This window comes from Pimephales promelas, assembly GCF_988280905.1.
Source record: "Pimephales promelas chromosome 3 unlocalized genomic scaffold, fPimPro1.hap1.1 SUPER_3_unloc_1, whole genome shotgun sequence".
Classification (NCBI taxonomy): Eukaryota; Metazoa; Chordata; class Actinopteri; order Cypriniformes; family Leuciscidae; genus Pimephales; species Pimephales promelas.
The window spans coordinates 30,001-35,000 of NW_028297295.1; the positions used below are offsets into that span (position 1 = coordinate 30,001).

Below are 5,000 nucleotides of genomic sequence, written 5' to 3' on the forward strand. Positions count from 1 at the left end.
GACGAGTTCGGGCGTTCTCAAGGTGGTATGGCCGTAAGCAAAATCTGCTGCCAAAATTGGGCTATTTGAATGGTTAGAACATTAGGGTAGTAAACCATATAAAGCTTACTAGGTCTCCCATCCAACAATAAAGCTTACAGCACCTGGTATTCCCAGGCGGTCTCCCATCCAAGTACTAACCAGGCCCGACCCTGCTTAGCTTCCGAGATCAGACGAGTTCGGGCGTTCTCAAGGTGGTATGGCCGTAAGCAAAATCTGCTGCCAAAATTGGGCTATTTGAATGGTTAGAACATTAGGGTAGTAAACCATATAAAGCTTACTAGGTCTCCCATCCAACAATAAAGCTTACAGCACCTGGTATTCCCAGGCGGTCTCCCATCCAAGTACTAACCAGGCCCGACCCTGCTTAGCTTCCGAGATCAGACGAGTTCGGGCGTTCTCAAGGTGGTATGGCCGTAAGCAAAATCTGCTGCCAAAATTGGGCTATTTGAATGGTTAGAACATTAGGGTAGTAAACCATATAAAGCTTACTAGGTCTCCCATCCAACAATAAAGCTTACAGCACCTGGTATTCCCAGGCGGTCTCCCATCCAAGTACTAACCAGGCCCGACCCTGCTTAGCTTCCGAGATCAGACGAGTTCGGGCGTTCTCAAGGTGGTATGGCCGTAAGCAAAATCTGCTGCCAAAATTGGGCTATTTGAATGGTTAGAACATTAGGGTAGTAAACCATATAAAGCTTACTAGGTCTCCCATCCAACAATAAAGCTTACAGCACCTGGTATTCCCAGGCGGTCTCCCATCCAAGTACTAACCAGGCCCGACCCTGCTTAGCTTCCGAGATCAGACGAGTTCGGGCGTTCTCAAGGTGGTATGGCCGTAAGCGAAATCTGCTGCCAAAATTGGGCTATTTGAAGAAAAAAAAAGAGACTCTTTCAGGCTTTCTGAAGAAACTCAGAGACGATTTCAGGCATTTTGAGGGGGAAAAAAGACAATTTAGGATTTTTGAACAATTTCATTGACTCTTTTTTTTTTTTTTTTTTTTTAAACAATAAAGCTTACAGCACCTGGTATTCCCAGGCGGTCTCCCATCCAAGTACTAACCAGGCCCGACCCTGCTTAGCTTCCGAGATCAGACGAGTTCGGGCGTTCTCAAGGTGGTATGGCCGTAAGCAAAATCTGCTGCCAAAATTGGGCTTTTTGAATGGTTAGAACATTAGGGTAGTAAACCATATAAAGCTTACTAGGTCTCCCATCCAACAATAAAGCTTACAGCACCTGGTATTCCCAGGCGGTCTCCCATCCAAGTACTAACCAGGCCCGACCCTGCTTAGCTTCCGAGATCAGACGAGTTCGGGCGTTCTCAAGGTGGTATGGCCGTAAGCAAAATCTGCTGCCAAAATTGGGCTTTTTGAATGGTTAGAACATTAGGGTAGTAAACCATCTAAAGCTTACTAGGTCTCCCATCCAACAATAAAGCTTACAGCACCTGGTATTCCCAGGCGGTCTCCCATCCAAGTACTAACCAGGCCCGACCCTGCTTAGCTTCCGAGATCAGACGAGTTCGGGCGTTCTCAAGGTGGTATGGCCGTAAGCGAAATCTGCTGCCAAAATTGGACTATTTGAATGGTTAGAACATTAGGGTAGTAAACCATATAAAGCTTACTAGGTCTCCCATCCAACAATAAAGCTTACAGCACCTGGTATTCCCAGGCGGTCTCCCATCCAAGTACTAACCAGGCCCGACCCTGCTTAGCTTCCGAGATCAGACGAGTTCGGGCGTTCTCAAGGTGGTATGGCCGTAAGCGAAATCTGCTGCCAAAATTGGGCTATTTGAAGAAAAAAAAAAGAGACTCTTTCAGGCTTTCTGAAGAAACTCAGAGACGATTTCAGGCATTTTGAGGGGGAAAAAAGACAATTTAGGATTTTTGAACCATTTCATTGACTCTTTTTTTTTTTTTTTTTTTTTTTAAACAATAAAGCTTACAGCACCTGGTATTCCCAGGCGGTCTCCCATCCAAGTACTAACCAGGCCCGACCCTGCTTAGCTTCCGAGATCAGACGAGTTCGGGCGTTCTCAAGGTGGTATGGCCGTAAGCAAAATCTGCTGCCAAAATTGGGCTTTTTGAATGGTTAGAACATTAGGGTAGTAAACCATATAAAGCTTACTAGGTCTCCCATCCAACAATAAAGCTTACAGCACCTGGTATTCCCAGGCGGTCTCCCATCCAAGTACTAACCAGGCCCGACCCTGCTTAGCTTCCGAGATCAGACGAGTTCGGGCGTTCTCAAGGTGGTATGGCCGTAAGCAAAATCTGCTGCCAAAATTGGGCTTTTTGAATGGTTAGAACATTAGGGTAGTAAACCATATAAAGCTTACTAGGTCTCCCATCCAACAATAAAGCTTACAGCACCTGGTATTCCCAGGCGGTCTCCCATCCAAGTACTAACCAGGCCCGACCCTGCTTAGCTTCCGAGATCAGACGAGTTCGGGCGTTCTCAAGGTGGTATGGCCGTAAGCAAAATCTGCTGCCAAAATTGGGCTATTTGAATGGTTAGAACATTAGGGTAGTAAACCATATAAAGCTTACTAGGTCTCCCATCCAACAATAAAGCTTACAGCACCTGGTATTCCCAGGCGGTCTCCCATCCAAGTACTAACCAGGCCCGACCCTGCTTAGCTTCCGAGATCAGACGAGTTCGGGCGTTCTCAAGGTGGTATGGCCGTAAGCGAAATCTGCTGCCAAAATTGGGCTATTTGAAGAAAAAAAAAAGAGACTCTTTCAGGCTTTCTGAAGAAACTCAGAGACGATTTCAGGCATTTTGAGGGGGAAAAAAGACAATTTAGGATTTTTGAACCATTTCATTGACTCTTTTTTTTTTTTTTTTTTTAAACAATAAAGCTTACAGCACCTGGTATTCCCAGGCGGTCTCCCATCCAAGTACTAACCAGGCCCGACCCTGCTTAGCTTCCGAGATCAGACGAGTTCGGGCGTTCTCAAGGTGGTATGGCCGTAAGCAAAATCTGCTGCCAAAATTGGGCTATTTGAATGGTTAGAACATTAGGGTAGTAAACCATATAAAGCTTACTAGGTCTCCCATCCAACAATAAAGCTTACAGCACCTGGTATTCCCAGGCGGTCTCCCATCCAAGTACTAACCAGGCCCGACCCTGCTTAGCTTCCGAGATCAGACGAGTTCGGGCGTTCTCAAGGTGGTATGGCCGTAAGCAAAATCTGCTGCCAAAATTGGGCTATTTGAATGGTTAGAACATTAGAGTAGTAAACCATATAAAGCTTACTAGGTCTCCCATCCAACAATAAAGCTTACAGCACCTGGTATTCCCAGGCGGTCTCCCATCCAAGTACTAACCAGGCCCGACCCTGCTTAGCTTCCGAGATCAGACGAGTTCGGGCGTTCTCAAGGTGGTATGGCCGTAAGCGAAATCTGCTGCCAAAATTGGGCTATTTGAATGGTTAGAACATTAGGGTAGTAAACCATATAAAGCTTACTAGGTCTCCCATCCAACAATAAAGCTTACAGCACCTGGTATTCCCAGGCGGTCTCCCATCCAAGTACTAACCAGGCCCGACCCTGCTTAGCTTCCGAGATCAGACGAGTTCGGGCGTTCTCAAGGTGGTATGGCCGTAAGCAAAATCTGCTGCCAAAATTGGGCTTTTTGAATGGTTAGAACATTAGGGTAGTAAACCATATAAAGCTTACTAGGTCTCCCATCCAACAATAAAGCTTACAGCACCTGGTATTCCCAGGCGGTCTCCCATCCAAGTACTAACCAGGCCCGACCCTGCTTAGCTTCCGAGATCAGACGAGTTCGGGCGTTCTCAAGGTGGTATGGCCGTAAGCAAAATCTGCTGCCAAAATTGGGCTTTTTGAATGGTTAGAACATTAGGGTAGTAAACCATATAAAGCTTACTAGGTCTCCCATCCAACAATAAAGCTTACAGCACCTGGTATTCCCAGGCGGTCTCCCATCCAAGTACTAACCAGGCCCGACCCTGCTTAGCTTCCGAGATCAGACGAGTTCGGGCGTTCTCAAGGTGGTATGGCCGTAAGCCAAATCTGCTGCCAAAATTGGGCTATTTGAATGGTTAGAACATTAGGGTAGTAAACCATATAAAGCTTACTAGGTCTCCCATCCAACAATAAAGCTTACAGCACCTGGTATTCCCAGGCGGTCTCCCATCCAAGTACTAACCAGGCCCGACCCTGCTTAGCTTCCGAGATCAGACGAGTTCGGGCGTTCTCAAGGTGGTATGGCCGTAAGCGAAATCTGCTGCCAAAATTGGGCTTTTTGAATGGTTAGAACATTAGGGTAGTAAACCATATAAAGCTTACTAGGTCTCCCATCCAACAATAAAGCTTACAGCACCTGGTATTCCCAGGCGGTCTCCCATCCAAGTACTAACCAGGCCCGACCCTGCTTAGCTTCCGAGATCAGACGAGTTCGGGCGTTCTCAAGGTGGTATGGCCGTAAGCAAAATCTGCTGCCAAAATTGGGCTTTTTGAATGGTTAGAACATTAGGGTAGTAAACCATATAAAGCTTACTAGGTCTCCCATCCAACAATAAAGCTTACAGCACCTGGTATTCCCAGGCGGTCTCCCATCCAAGTACTAACCAGGCCCGACCCTGCTTAGCTTCCGAGATCAGACGAGTTCGGGCGTTCTCAAGGTGGTATGGCCATAAGCAAAATCTGCTGCCAAAATTGGGCTATTTGAATGGTTAGAACATTAGGGTAGTAAACCATATAAAGCTTACTAGGTCTCCCATCCAACAATAAAGCTTACAGCACCTGGTATTCCCAGGCGGTCTCCCATCCAAGTACTAACCAGGCCCGACCCTGCTTAGCTTCCGAGATCAGACGAGTTCGGGCGTTCTCAAGGTGGTATGGCCGTAAGCGAAATCTGCTGCCAAAATTGGGCTATTTGAAGAAAAAAAAAAGAGACTCTTTCAGGCTTTCTGAAGAAACTCAGAGACGATTT

At 46.7% G+C, this 5,000-nt stretch overlaps 23 non-coding genes across 23 annotated transcripts in view; all 23 read right to left on the reverse strand.

Moving 5' to 3' along the window:
* LOC148962167 (5S ribosomal RNA) overlaps positions 1 to 39 on the reverse strand; it is a 119-nt gene extending 80 nt beyond the window's left edge. The window contains exon 1 of the ribosomal RNA XR_016151986.1: positions 1 to 39. This exon is cut by the window's left edge and continues 80 nt beyond it. This is a non-coding gene — a ribosomal RNA (5S ribosomal RNA).
* A 92-nt stretch (positions 40 to 131) lies between these two features.
* LOC148962168 (5S ribosomal RNA) lies at positions 132 to 250 on the reverse strand. The gene has a single exon (XR_016151997.1). It is a non-coding gene; the product is annotated as a 5S ribosomal RNA (ribosomal RNA).
* Positions 251 to 342: 92 nt separating this feature from the next.
* Positions 343 to 461, reverse strand: LOC148962169 (5S ribosomal RNA). The gene has a single exon (XR_016152008.1). It is a non-coding gene; the product is annotated as a 5S ribosomal RNA (ribosomal RNA).
* Positions 462 to 553: 92 nt separating this feature from the next.
* On the reverse strand, positions 554 to 672 carry LOC148962170 (5S ribosomal RNA). The gene has a single exon (XR_016152019.1). It is a non-coding gene; the product is annotated as a 5S ribosomal RNA (ribosomal RNA).
* Positions 673 to 764: 92 nt separating this feature from the next.
* On the reverse strand, positions 765 to 883 carry LOC148962171 (5S ribosomal RNA). The gene has a single exon (XR_016152030.1). It is a non-coding gene; the product is annotated as a 5S ribosomal RNA (ribosomal RNA).
* Positions 884 to 1,053: 170 nt separating this feature from the next.
* Positions 1,054 to 1,172, reverse strand: LOC148962172 (5S ribosomal RNA). Its single transcript, XR_016152041.1, has one exon. It is a non-coding gene; the product is annotated as a 5S ribosomal RNA (ribosomal RNA).
* A 92-nt stretch (positions 1,173 to 1,264) lies between these two features.
* LOC148962173 (5S ribosomal RNA) lies at positions 1,265 to 1,383 on the reverse strand. The gene has a single exon (XR_016152052.1). It is a non-coding gene; the product is annotated as a 5S ribosomal RNA (ribosomal RNA).
* Positions 1,384 to 1,475: 92 nt separating this feature from the next.
* Positions 1,476 to 1,594, reverse strand: LOC148962174 (5S ribosomal RNA). The gene has a single exon (XR_016152063.1). It is a non-coding gene; the product is annotated as a 5S ribosomal RNA (ribosomal RNA).
* A 92-nt stretch (positions 1,595 to 1,686) lies between these two features.
* On the reverse strand, positions 1,687 to 1,805 carry LOC148962175 (5S ribosomal RNA). The gene has a single exon (XR_016152074.1). It is a non-coding gene; the product is annotated as a 5S ribosomal RNA (ribosomal RNA).
* Positions 1,806 to 1,978: 173 nt separating this feature from the next.
* Positions 1,979 to 2,097, reverse strand: LOC148962176 (5S ribosomal RNA). Its single transcript, XR_016152086.1, has one exon. It is a non-coding gene; the product is annotated as a 5S ribosomal RNA (ribosomal RNA).
* A 92-nt stretch (positions 2,098 to 2,189) lies between these two features.
* On the reverse strand, positions 2,190 to 2,308 carry LOC148962177 (5S ribosomal RNA). Its single transcript, XR_016152097.1, has one exon. It is a non-coding gene; the product is annotated as a 5S ribosomal RNA (ribosomal RNA).
* A 92-nt stretch (positions 2,309 to 2,400) lies between these two features.
* Positions 2,401 to 2,519, reverse strand: LOC148962178 (5S ribosomal RNA). The gene has a single exon (XR_016152108.1). It is a non-coding gene; the product is annotated as a 5S ribosomal RNA (ribosomal RNA).
* A 92-nt stretch (positions 2,520 to 2,611) lies between these two features.
* LOC148962179 (5S ribosomal RNA) lies at positions 2,612 to 2,730 on the reverse strand. The gene has a single exon (XR_016152119.1). It is a non-coding gene; the product is annotated as a 5S ribosomal RNA (ribosomal RNA).
* Positions 2,731 to 2,899: 169 nt separating this feature from the next.
* Positions 2,900 to 3,018, reverse strand: LOC148962180 (5S ribosomal RNA). The gene has a single exon (XR_016152130.1). It is a non-coding gene; the product is annotated as a 5S ribosomal RNA (ribosomal RNA).
* A 92-nt stretch (positions 3,019 to 3,110) lies between these two features.
* LOC148962181 (5S ribosomal RNA) lies at positions 3,111 to 3,229 on the reverse strand. The gene has a single exon (XR_016152141.1). It is a non-coding gene; the product is annotated as a 5S ribosomal RNA (ribosomal RNA).
* Positions 3,230 to 3,321: 92 nt separating this feature from the next.
* LOC148962182 (5S ribosomal RNA) lies at positions 3,322 to 3,440 on the reverse strand. Its single transcript, XR_016152152.1, has one exon. It is a non-coding gene; the product is annotated as a 5S ribosomal RNA (ribosomal RNA).
* Positions 3,441 to 3,532: 92 nt separating this feature from the next.
* LOC148962183 (5S ribosomal RNA) lies at positions 3,533 to 3,651 on the reverse strand. Its single transcript, XR_016152163.1, has one exon. It is a non-coding gene; the product is annotated as a 5S ribosomal RNA (ribosomal RNA).
* A 92-nt stretch (positions 3,652 to 3,743) lies between these two features.
* On the reverse strand, positions 3,744 to 3,862 carry LOC148962184 (5S ribosomal RNA). The gene has a single exon (XR_016152175.1). It is a non-coding gene; the product is annotated as a 5S ribosomal RNA (ribosomal RNA).
* Positions 3,863 to 3,954: 92 nt separating this feature from the next.
* On the reverse strand, positions 3,955 to 4,073 carry LOC148962185 (5S ribosomal RNA). Its single transcript, XR_016152186.1, has one exon. It is a non-coding gene; the product is annotated as a 5S ribosomal RNA (ribosomal RNA).
* A 92-nt stretch (positions 4,074 to 4,165) lies between these two features.
* LOC148962186 (5S ribosomal RNA) lies at positions 4,166 to 4,284 on the reverse strand. The gene has a single exon (XR_016152198.1). It is a non-coding gene; the product is annotated as a 5S ribosomal RNA (ribosomal RNA).
* A 92-nt stretch (positions 4,285 to 4,376) lies between these two features.
* LOC148962187 (5S ribosomal RNA) lies at positions 4,377 to 4,495 on the reverse strand. The gene has a single exon (XR_016152209.1). It is a non-coding gene; the product is annotated as a 5S ribosomal RNA (ribosomal RNA).
* Positions 4,496 to 4,587: 92 nt separating this feature from the next.
* On the reverse strand, positions 4,588 to 4,706 carry LOC148962188 (5S ribosomal RNA). Its single transcript, XR_016153182.1, has one exon. It is a non-coding gene; the product is annotated as a 5S ribosomal RNA (ribosomal RNA).
* A 92-nt stretch (positions 4,707 to 4,798) lies between these two features.
* On the reverse strand, positions 4,799 to 4,917 carry LOC148962189 (5S ribosomal RNA). The gene has a single exon (XR_016152220.1). It is a non-coding gene; the product is annotated as a 5S ribosomal RNA (ribosomal RNA).
* Positions 4,918 to 5,000: the final 83 nt, after the last annotated feature.